Genomic DNA, 11,789 nt, shown 5'->3' with positions numbered 1-11,789 from the left:
ATTTCTAGGTAAATTCAAAGTAAAATTCTCCCAATGGGGAGCTCAATGGTTGAATTCATCTAGAAGAGTTGTTCTAATAAATTTTATTCTCTCTGATCTTCCCCTTTTTCAATTAAAAACTCTCTTAAGTAAAAAAGGGACTAGATATTCTCTTCTTATGGAGATAAGAAATTTCCTATTGCAAGGAGGGAAGTCAAATAATATTTCATTTAATAAATTAGGCACTAGCAAATACCCAAAAAATCCATGGATGTCTTGACATGAAAGACTTATCTCTCACAAATTTGGCTTTAGGTAGAAAATTGGTTTCGAGGTAGATTGCTAATAAAAATGATTTGTGGAAGAAGGTTTTGGTCAAGAAATACTTCTAAGGAACTAGGAGGAATTGCTTGGAAACACCTTCCAAAGTTAAGGGAGGTTCACAGATATGGAGTCTCATCTCAGTCGACATCCTGTTAATCAAATCAAGATTATCTTGGATCCTTGGATATGGACATGAGATAAATAATTTGAAATGGAAATGCTCCATTCTGGGGAATTCTCCTCTTAAAAATTGAATTTTCCTCTTTCCTCTTCAATAATGGCTTTTAGGTAGAGAAAATTCTCTTTGTCCCACATTTCTTCATGGTCTAAAGATGGAGATTGGTTTGGATGGTATTGGGGAAGAGTACCCCCTCCTCTAACCCCATTAACATGTGAGTTGGAAATAGTGTTGTATATATGTGCTCCCTCCTCCTTATCAGTGATATACCAGTGGGGATAGGATCAATCTATTTACACAATAAAGCGCAGTTACAATGTTCTACTTTTTCTAGATGGCTACATCCCTCCTAATGCTGCAAAGCGGTCCCACATATGGAATTCTAATAGTCTTCCTAATGTAATTATATTATGTTGGATGTTGGTTCACAAAATATTCCTAATAGAAAGAAATATCTATACAAGGGAAATTATTAGGCCTTGTAGATTTGTCTTGTGTAAATAAAAGGAGGAAACCATCAAACATTTATTTATGGAATGTGAATTTTGTAAAGATGTGTGGGACTTTGCTTTAAAAGGAATTTATCATAGGATTGTCTACTTGGTTAGTACATCTCAATTCATTGATTCTTTGGAAAAACATTATGTGGGCTCCCTTCAAGGGAGATATCTTCTAAAATAATTTGGTAGGCCCTCACTAAATTCATTTGTTGGAAAATTTGGTTGGAAAGAAACACAACTATATTTTAGAGCTCTTTCTCAAAACCTCTAGAAGTGCAAATTATATCTTCCTCCTCACTAGTTGAATCTATAAAATCTAATCTTATCTCCATCTTTTGCTCTCATAATTTAGATGAAATGGAAGAAGGTAACTCTATCGCTTCAATGTTTAAGAAGAGTCCCCTAAGAAAATAGGTAAGAATTAGACTTAGTAGCTCAGAATCTCGGAGGAAGAATTCTTCGTTTGGCTCTCTAGTTGGGAAAATCCAATTCTCCTTTTTAATGGGGCTTCGAAATCCAATCCAAGCATCGGGTGATTATCAATTTCCTTATAAGAATTTGAGAAGTTTTGTATCCTTGGGGCCTTATAATAATTTCAAATAATCAAGGAATGTCATACAGATTATATCAATTACTCCTTCATGCCTTATCTCTCAATTCCAATAAGATAATTATTGTGAGAGACACATTCATTCTTATTTCTCATCTACAAAATGGTTTTTATCCTAGAGATTTAATATTAAAAATTCTCCTTAATGGGATCAGAGGATTGTTTCATAAGTTTGAGCATAATGAAAGTATTCACATTTTAAGGAACAACAACTTAGATTCAAACCAATTAGCTAACATAGGTGTTAATTTAATCCAAGGAGAGCTCATAATAAATAAAAAAAACTAAATCTTTGATCCCTTAATGGAAGCTTTTAATCTCCTTTTTTGTTGGTTGTTGGACAAAATTCCAAATGGAAAAACCATAGGCAAGCAACATGGTAGTTGGATACCATGAATTTGTTTCCTGTTGTAAATAAATGGACCTTCAATCGTTATCATTCCCCTTCTTAGTCGATTGTATACAGTCATGTTTGTTTGCTCTAGTTGTAAAGGATGCACTCTCCCCCATACATTTTTCTAGAGCAAACATTAGTGGAGACTATGTGATGTTGTAAGAGAAATGATGGTTGCTTTCTAGTCATCATCATGATGATTCAACATTAGTTGTGAAGGAGGTATATCCCATGGAGGTTGGAGGTTGGGTGTGTTAACATTTCTGTGTTCTGGTCTTTAAACATGTGATTTATTTTAGTGGATTGAATTCAATATCAAGCAGTATAAGCAATGTTTAGGGACACAAGAGGAAGATGGTGATGAAGTAATTGGTATAATGAGGCTTAGGATTCATTATAATTAGTTTTTTTCTTCTTTAATAATGGCAATGGAGCAAATATTAGATCATAAATCAAAGATCAATATGATAGAGGATGAGATGAGGATTATAACATGCCAAATGGAGGAAATTAAAATGTAGTTAGCCAAAAATAGTTAGGATCCCTCTCACTTAGTCAATTCTATGAACATGAAGACTGTGAAGGTCCCATATCTCAATGCATCTTTGACCAAGAGATGGACAAGATGGAGGAGCTAGATCCTAAAGGAAAAGACTCCAAAAAGTAGATACATTATTTCATGAATTATATTTTTTAAATGTATTTAGGAACCTTTTGTAAGGTATTTACTTATAAAGGCATTAGATATTTTGGTGTGTATATAGAGGAAAATTTTGAGGAATGGTTGGTTTGATCTAAATTAGATGCATTTACAAATCCTATAAAGCCAATTTTTTACCTTTGACATCCTCATGAACTTCTCATATTGATTTATATAATATAAATTTTACAATTATGATTAAAAAAAATATCCAATATCAACATTATTATCGATATCCTCCACATATTCAATAAAAAATAAAACAATAATATATATTTAAAAAGTAAGCAAACAAACAAGCAAATTATAAGTGTAATTGAAACTAAAAAATATCTCGCATATGTTTCATGGTAAAAGAACTTAAGTCTCTAACCTTCCATTATCATTATTCCATATATTCTTCGAAACCTCCATTATCATTATTCTGTAGATCCTTTGAGAGAAAAAATCATTTTATATTTATTGTACATACATGAATTTTTAATCTATAAACATATGATTGAGAGGTAATTGGTTGCAATAAGTTTTTGATATTAATTTCTTGCAACCCCACCCTCATTTATGTTGAAAATAGCAACAAGATATGCTAAAAAATAGAAATGCTAAAAATAGCATTTCTAAAGATAGCATTTCAGGATATTGCAATTTTAATTTGTCCTTGAATTAAAATTGAGAATTAAAATTCGAATTTAGTCTCACTAGCAGTTTGAAAAATAATTAATTAATTCATCTTGAGTTAATTAGTTGGAGAAATTCAAACATGAAGTCTTTGTGAAGTCATGCAACAATTATCCCTTTGATTGAGGAAGTTATCCCTTAATTAAGGAGATAAGGATGAGTTGTATTTGAGTTGTAATTGGTTAGCTCATTTAACAGTCTAGTTAGATTAGTTCAAAATAGTTTGTGGAACCGATTGTGAGTTCAGTCAGTTAATGCTTGCATGCATGAAACTAGTGTACTCCAGATAACTGAATATTCTCTCATAAATAACTCATGCATGTCAGTTCAGACAAAGACCCAGTTGAGATTAAAGACAGGGACATTGTACTATCAATTGGATGATTTTTCCTATAAAGGAAACTCATCCATGCAGAAGGAACAAGGTTCCTTAAGGATTGCACAGTTTTATAGGGTGTGAGATCAATGTGAGTGATCAGTGTTACACTTGGTAATAGTAGGATCACCCAAGAGAAACAACGCAAGGAAATAGGAGGTTTGGAGGGCAGAGGAGAAGGTTTGTGAGAAGCCTTGTTTGCTTGTGAGCATCCAGGAGGATTGTACTGAGAGATGGCTAGCTGTGAGAGATAAGGCTTTGTGTAATCTTGATGTATTTCCACCTTGTATGATAATACAGATAGTGAGGTTTTTAATTGAGGCTTTCCCTAGAGTATTCTTCTGTGTTTCATGTGTGATTGATTCTTCTTCTCTATTATATGTGTTCTGTTTGATCTTGCTCAAATTGATTAAGCTTCTGCAAGTTTGATTGTAGAAGTAGATTAAGTATTTTGCTTTAGTACATTGCATAATCAGTTTAATCTACAGTGAGAGTTTCTACATGGTATCAGAGCAAAGGTGATCGAAGCTATGAACAGTATATTGAGAAGGGAAATTCGAAGATTGAAGTTTGGGATTGAAGGTACAAATCAAATTCATATCATACTTCAGGTTGGTCAATGGTGTTCTATGGCTTGAGACTCGAGTATGCCTTGGATGGAAGCTCAAATTACATAACATGGAAAGATCACATGGAAGCAGTAAAATTGTTGCATGTGCAGCAATGCCAACTATGATAAACCCACGAATCCACATATGATGTGTGAACAAAGAGAGTTGGGTACCATAATCAATAGCTAGGTATGGATAGGGAGGCATCGCATACATGTGGTGAGCTACAACAATAGTTAAAGATTAGAAGACAATGGTTTGAAGGATTTCATTGATCAAGAAATCCCCAACCCAGCTGCAGCTGATGCACAAGAGTTGGATGAATGGAAGAAGTGCATGGCGAGGGCGAGACAGATCATCCTTGAGGGAGTTCAAGACCATATTTTCTCGAGTCTCCATGGGAAGGAGACACCGTTTTCAATGTGGAAGACATTGAAGGACCTATATCATAACAGTAGCGACTAGAGGAAGCTGGCACTGAAGGACAAGCTTCGGAAAATCAAGTGTGAAAAGGATGACACTATTTCTACATATTTGAACAAGCTCACCACTTGCAGAGATGAGCTTGGAAGTGTAGGAATAATAACAGCCGATGATGATATGGTGAGTCTTGCTCTCCTCGGTCTTCCTAAGAGCTAACATAGCTACGAGGACTCAGTGAATGGAAGAGAGAAATTGCTGGATTGGGAACGACTATGGTCAGATCTCATGTAGGAGGAGATCAAGAGGAACACACGAGATGGTTCTTCATCGAAGTAGGATGAAGAAAATCTGGCCTTAGCGAGTAAGGAAAGGAGAGGGAAGGAGAAGGATTCTCATCCCAAATCGAGTTCTTCTCATGGAGGGAAGAAAGGTGACAAATCTAAAGTGAGATGCTTTAATTTTCATGAGGTGGGCCATTATGCAACTAATTTTCGAAGGAGGAAGTCCAAGAAGGGATCCTCTGAAGGATCTAAAGGTGAGGCATTGGCCTCTCAGTTCGAAATGGACTTCACCCTCATCGCATGCATGGTGTCTTCAATGATGGGTTGTGGTTGGTTTCTTGACAGTGGAGCCTCATTCCACATGACCGGCGATAAAAGTTTATTTAGTACCTTGGAGGATAAAGACCTCAGGATACTCATAGAGATGGGTGACGATGAAAGGTATAGTGTTTCAGGAGTGGACACAGTTACTTTTCAGAGGGAGCATGGAGATTCTATCACCTTGACAAATGTGAAGTATGTGTCTGGACTGAAGAAGAACTTGGTATCGATCATGATGTTAGAGGACAAAGGCTATGATGTTGTCTTCAGTAAGGGAAATGTTTTCCTTAGACACATCACCACGGGACAGGTGAAACAGATCGGTTCACGGGTACAGAACCTGTATGCTCTAGAGGTTCAAGATGCATGCAAATCCTTGAGGAGCAAGGGCAATGTTAGAGAATTGGTGGTTGAGAGGGAGAGTAAATTACCTCTCAACATGCAGCGCCAGAAGAAGTCTCATATAATTGTGGAGGAGCCACATTTGAAGAAGTCAGCAGAGGGATCACATGCAACCATACCTCTAGGTGTGAGGTGGGGCGATGTGAAGTGATAGTCCCATGAAGGCTAAAATAGGTGTAGGATCCTTGAGGTACCCAGCCTCTTTGATTAGACATTGCTACGAGAGCCCCGACGAGGAGTAACAGGACTGGATGAGTGGGTAGAGTTAGATGTGGATGGAGTGGTAGAGGGAGCTTCAACATAAGAGGGTGTTTCTAGCCCGACAAGGATGTCAATTGGAAGATCGATTACTTACTTCTCAGTGTGATTGATGTAGTCAGAGATCAAATGATAGAGGCTAGAGCAGTCAGATACTAAAGAGCACAGAGGTTGAGAGTTTTCAGTCGACAGAGGCACTAACAGTTAGAAACTTTGATGACAAAGGCATCATTCTGATTCAGGTTGTATATTTTTTGGTTCTAGAGTTGCTGGAGCAACAACACTTGAGAGAAGTGTTGCATGCAGAACATTCCAAAGGTTCAGGATGGGATCAAATCGAATTCCTTTCTTGTTGAGAGGGAGTGTTCAAAGTAGCAACAAGAAATGCTAAAAAATAGAAATGCTAAAAATAGCATTGCTAAAGATAGCATTTCAGGATATTCCAATTTTAATTTGTCCTTGAATTAAAATTGAGAATTAAAATTCGAATTTAGTCTCACCAGCTGTTTGAAAAATAATTAATTAATTCATCTTGAGTTAATTAGTTGGAGAAATTCAAACATGAAGTCTTTGTGAAGTCATGCAACAGTTATCCCTTTGATTGAGGAAGTTATCCCTTAATTAAGGAGATAAGGATGAGTTGTATTTGAGTTGTAATTAGTTAGCTCAGTTAACTGAGTTAAGTCTAGTTAGATTAGTTCCAAACAATTTGTGGAACTGATTGTGAGTTTAGTCAGTTAATGCATGCATGCATGAAACTAGTGTACTCCAAATAACTGAATATTCTCTCATAAATAACTCATGCATGTCAATTCAGACAAAGACCCAGTTGAGATTAAAGACAGGGACATTGTACTATTAGTTGGAGGATTTTTCCTATAAAGGAAACTCATCCATGCAAAAGGAACAAGGTTCGTTGAGGATTGCAAAGTTTTATAGGGTGTGAGATCAGTGTGAGTGATCAGTGTTACACTTGGTAATAGTAGCATCACCCAGGAGAAACAACGCAAGGAAATAGGAGGCTTGGAGGGCAAAGGAGAAGGTTTGTGAGAAGCCTTGCTTTCCTGTGAGCATCCAGGAGGATTGTACTGAGAGCTGGCTAGCTGTGAGAGCTAAGGCTTTGTGTAATCTTGATGTATTTCCACCTTGTATGATAATACAGATAATGGGGTTTTTAGCTGAGGATTTCCCCAGAGTACTCTTTTGTGTTTCATGTGTGATTGATTATTCTTCTCTGTTATATGTGTTCTATTTGATCTTGCTCAAATCGATTAAGCTTCCGCAAGTTTGATTGTAGAAGTAGATTAAGTATTTTTCTTTAGTACATTGCATAATCAGTTTAATATAAAGTGAGAATTTCTACAATCTAAAGGTGGATGAGGGTGGGGAGAGTTAATATGAAAAATATATTAATAATTTTTTATATTAATTCCCCCCACCCCATCTACACTCATGTATGAGGGTGGGTGAGGATAGTTGTTGGACACTTAATCTGCTAAGGGTTAAGGTGTGGGAGTTGAGTAGTCAAAGGGATTCTAAGAGACGTTGGAATATGAATCCAACATTCACACCAATGTATTATAAATGTACATCTTGTGAATATTAAATCATCCACGTTTATCCTATTTGGTTGTCTTATCCATGTGTGTTTGACATGGTATCATATCCAAGTTGGTTCAAAATACCTATGCCATTATGATATTGTCAGATTTGGTGTAACTCCTTTGATTTATGGTTGTTTCTTTGCCATATGCCTGATCCCTGAAATGCGCAGTTCCCATTTTAGCAATCCTTTTGCCACTATAACCTTTCCCTCTTCCATTACCTGCCTTGGTAAAACCATTTGTGCTATGTCAAAATTAAATTCTCCTTCTGTTGCTTGACTATAATGCTTTTGCAGTCATTTTATGCATCGTACACATTGGTCAAGGCCCTCCTTCAGATGATACACACTATGACAAGCCTGCGAGAGTATTGTAAATGCATAGACTCTGGTCTTCAAGCATGCAGAGCGCACGATAGAGTAGGTGTTGCGAAATTTATTCCAACAAAAAATTGGAGGTCGGACATTCACTGTTGAAGCTTGAAGTCCGTGGAATAAAAAACTTTGAAGATTGGTTTCTCCATGCATGGTTTATGTGTGATGAAGGGATGTTATGGTATCATACTATATGTAAATGCATTGAGCTCTGTGTGTTATCTCTCTCTATTATCTATGCGTAAATTGGTCCTCAAATACAAATTTTTATTTCTGTGTGTTGGATTATTTCATATTCATTGAATAGATCTGGTCGTTGTTGTTGCCGCTTTTCTTTATAAATGTCATGAATTATGAACCATTGAGAATCATCTTGTGGCATTAGACTTGGAATGAATTGAGTCCTAAATGCATTGAAGTCTGGGCGATGATTATTTGTGAATTACTCCTGCATTCAATTTCATGTTCATGATACATGTTGAATGATCTCCATTCAAGTTTGTTGAAGCACATGTATGTTGGAAACCGACCATCTTGTAACAATTGTTAGAAAACTGTCAAATACAGTTGTAGTATATACGTGAATGTAGCCAACCTTACATTTCATCCAATTTGCAGTTTTGATTCCATGGAGTGGCATATCTTCTGTAACTTTGGTGGTTTCAAGTAGATGGCATTGTGAAGTTCCAACTGCCTGTAGGAGAATATAATCTTTGTTTCAGGATACAGCTTGCAAGGGTAAAATTGGGCCATTGGATTTATATCTTTGAACAAATTCATGGATGGGATGTGAGGCCTATTCATTTCTCTCTTTATACATCTGATGGTAATCAAGTTGTGCAAGAGTGCTATTTTGAAAAAGACTGATGAGATTGAAAGTAATTATCCTGTGATTTATGCTCGTGGAAACTAGACTAATATATATGATGGTGAGTTTCGAGTCAAGATTGAGAACAAATTGATTGCACAAATTCCAAAGGTGTGCTTTGCATATATTTTGTTTTTATTATTCCTAGCAATCATCAGAAGGAAGCAATGAAGGCTTTCCAAGTATTATATTTATACCATATATGACCCCAGATGCTAGAGAGGTTTATGTGTGTTAAACTATTGAGTATTGAATGTGTTTGGAGTGTTGAAGTTTAAATGTGCATTGAATTGGTTTCATATATGTTGGGAATTATATTTATTAATATTTGTTGTTGTTTCTTTGTTTAAAAGAGTCATTTCATGAAAATAAGCCAGCCATAGTCACCAGAGAGACACAAATGACTTTCCATAATCCATAAATAAAAGAAACTTCAATTCAAATTTGAAGGTATGCAAAGATCATTTCAATTTGAACGCAGTGGCATTTGAACACATTCTAACATTCAAACTATATATCAGATTTCACAGGAATATTTCTTTTGCATTTTATGTCGCATTAAAGGATGGACTAGTCGTTGGCTAGATGCAAGTCTGTAGAAGGAAGATTTTCTTATGTTTTAAAATTTTTCAAATTCTGCATCCTCCTGTTACCCAAAAAACGTGAAATAAAACAATGTGTAGTTTGACACGGATTTTGATGCTCGTATTGGAGACTTTGGCTTAGGTTATTGAGTTTAATTTTCAGCCACAACAAGCGATCAAGCACACATATTTTTTCCTTGATGGAGATGCTATTTTTTTTTATCATTGAGATTGTTAGGACCAAGTCTTTTGGTTGGCTTACTTGTATTCATTATAGGTAGAAGAGTGGAGTTGCAAGAAAGTTTTTGAAGTTTAGAAAAAAAAAAAATTGAAAAATGGCTAAAATTAACAATTTATTAGAGTTATTAAGAACTCTAATTATGTCTACTACTGAAAGCACAGTTAAAATCAACAAGGGAACTCCTTTTGACATTCAAAATTGCCTGGAAAATGCACAAGAAAATATCGAATCTTTACAGCTTGAGTCATAGCTAAAGATGAGCTTCAACAGAAGAGTTGTCATTCTAAACTATTTTCTATTCAGAAAAATCCTTTGTTCAAGATCGATATAGACTCCCATCAACAACAAGAATATGAAGTTGAGGTTGATTCAAGAGCATATTTGCATGCAGGTGTGGAAATTCAACGTGCACTTCCCAAGTAAATCATCCCACATTGGGAAGATCTTTTCAATAATAAGCAAATAATAAGCCTTGGATATGACAAGGATGTGTCCTTTCATATTCCAAACTTTTCCAAGCCCAACAAATTTCAAAGTGCTTGATTTCTTAATGATAGTTCATCTTCACCTGTTCTTTCTCTTTTTCCACAACAGCCACAACAAAAATTTCAGATGCCAAATTTGTGACAGAGTTGGCCATATGAAAGATCCTTGTTTCGATCTTCATCCATGTGAGTATTGTGGTCAGCATCAGCATCATTCAAACAGATGCTTCAGAAACAAACTTCATGCAACAACAAAGATTCATCTTGGATGGATCACTTCTTGACAATGGGCTTCAACAACCAAGAAGATATTTTAGTCATATGTCATAATTTCTTCTAGAGTATTAAAAAGCCTTGCAGATAAGTTTTCTCCATCTTCTCAGCTTGTATCTAACGGGGGAATATGATGGTCATCTACAAGTTTCAAAGCCACATCAAGAAATCCTGAGACACAACTTGAACCTGTTGCCTGAGCCTAGATCAGAAGAAAACCATACCTAGATTCAAAGTTGTAGCATGAGACATAGAAGCCCTTAAGCATGCCTTTGGTTGATGGCCTTCCTTAAACCACCGCAGGTTGTAGACCTCCCTTTTGTAGGTTTAAGGTCTCCCTCTCCAAAGCATTAGGGACACTTCCTCTAGCAGAATACTTCAACATCTTGCGAGACTTGGAAGAGTTTCAGGAATCACACTAAGCATTCCTTTGGTTGGTGGAATTACTTAAACCACAATAGGTTGCATCACTCCCTTTTCTAGGTCAAAGGTCTCCCTTTTCAAAACATTAAGGAGCACTTCATCTAACAAAATACATCAGCTTCTTGCGATATTTGGAAGAGTTCCATGAAATGCACTAAGCATTCCAGTGTTGGTGGTCATCCTTAAACAACCACCAGTTGAGACCTTGAGTTCTCCCACCTTATGCCATCATTTTAGAGAGCTCGTTCAACTTATTTCTTTTATCCCTTGTTGTATTTCTATTACAACTCTCTTCTTGGACTCGTATATACCCCTTTGAGTTAGGGGGTAATGTTGGACACCTAATCCACTAAGAGTTATGGTGTGGGAGTTGAATAGTCAAAGGGATTCTAAGAGACATTGGAATATGAATCCAACAGTCACACCAATGTATTATAAATGTACATCTTGTGAATAATAAAGCATCCACGTTTATTCTATTTGGTTGTCTTCTCCATGTGTGTTTAACAATAGTTAATATGGAAAAAAAAATTATATGCATTAATTTTTACATATTAACTCCCCCCACACCTCATCCACATTCATATACGATGGTGGGGATGAGGTTATACAAGGATGAGGATGAGGGGAGTTAATATGAAAAACCATTAACTTAATAATTTTTCATATTAATTCCTATGACCTACATGAACCCCGACTCTAATATATGAGTGTGGGGATGGGGGAGTCAATATTAAAAACTATTAACCTCCAAAATCATAGGGATTTAATATAGGAGGGTGGGGTGAGCATACATAATATGAAAAACTATTAATTGTTAAGTCCCTATTTAAGTGGGAGTTTTGTATATTAACTTCCTCCACCTCCAACCAATCCTACCCTAATATATGAGTGTGGGGATT

The 11,789-nt window shown here is 36.0% G+C and overlaps 1 pseudogene; it reads left to right on the top strand.

Annotated features, from left to right (window-relative positions):
- Positions 1 to 8,640: 8,640 nt before the first annotated feature.
- LOC149241757 (F-box protein PP2-A15 pseudogene) lies at positions 8,641 to 9,087 on the top strand (annotated as a pseudogene).
- Positions 9,088 to 11,789: the final 2,702 nt, after the last annotated feature.

Source organism: Pinus tabuliformis, chromosome 8 (assembly GCF_031772625.1).
Source record: "Pinus tabuliformis cultivar Carrire ecotype Pingquan chromosome 8, CPIR1, whole genome shotgun sequence".
NCBI classification, from domain to species: domain Eukaryota; kingdom Viridiplantae; phylum Streptophyta; class Pinopsida; order Pinales; family Pinaceae; genus Pinus; species Pinus tabuliformis.
This window is presented reverse-complemented; position numbering and strand designations above follow the sequence as displayed.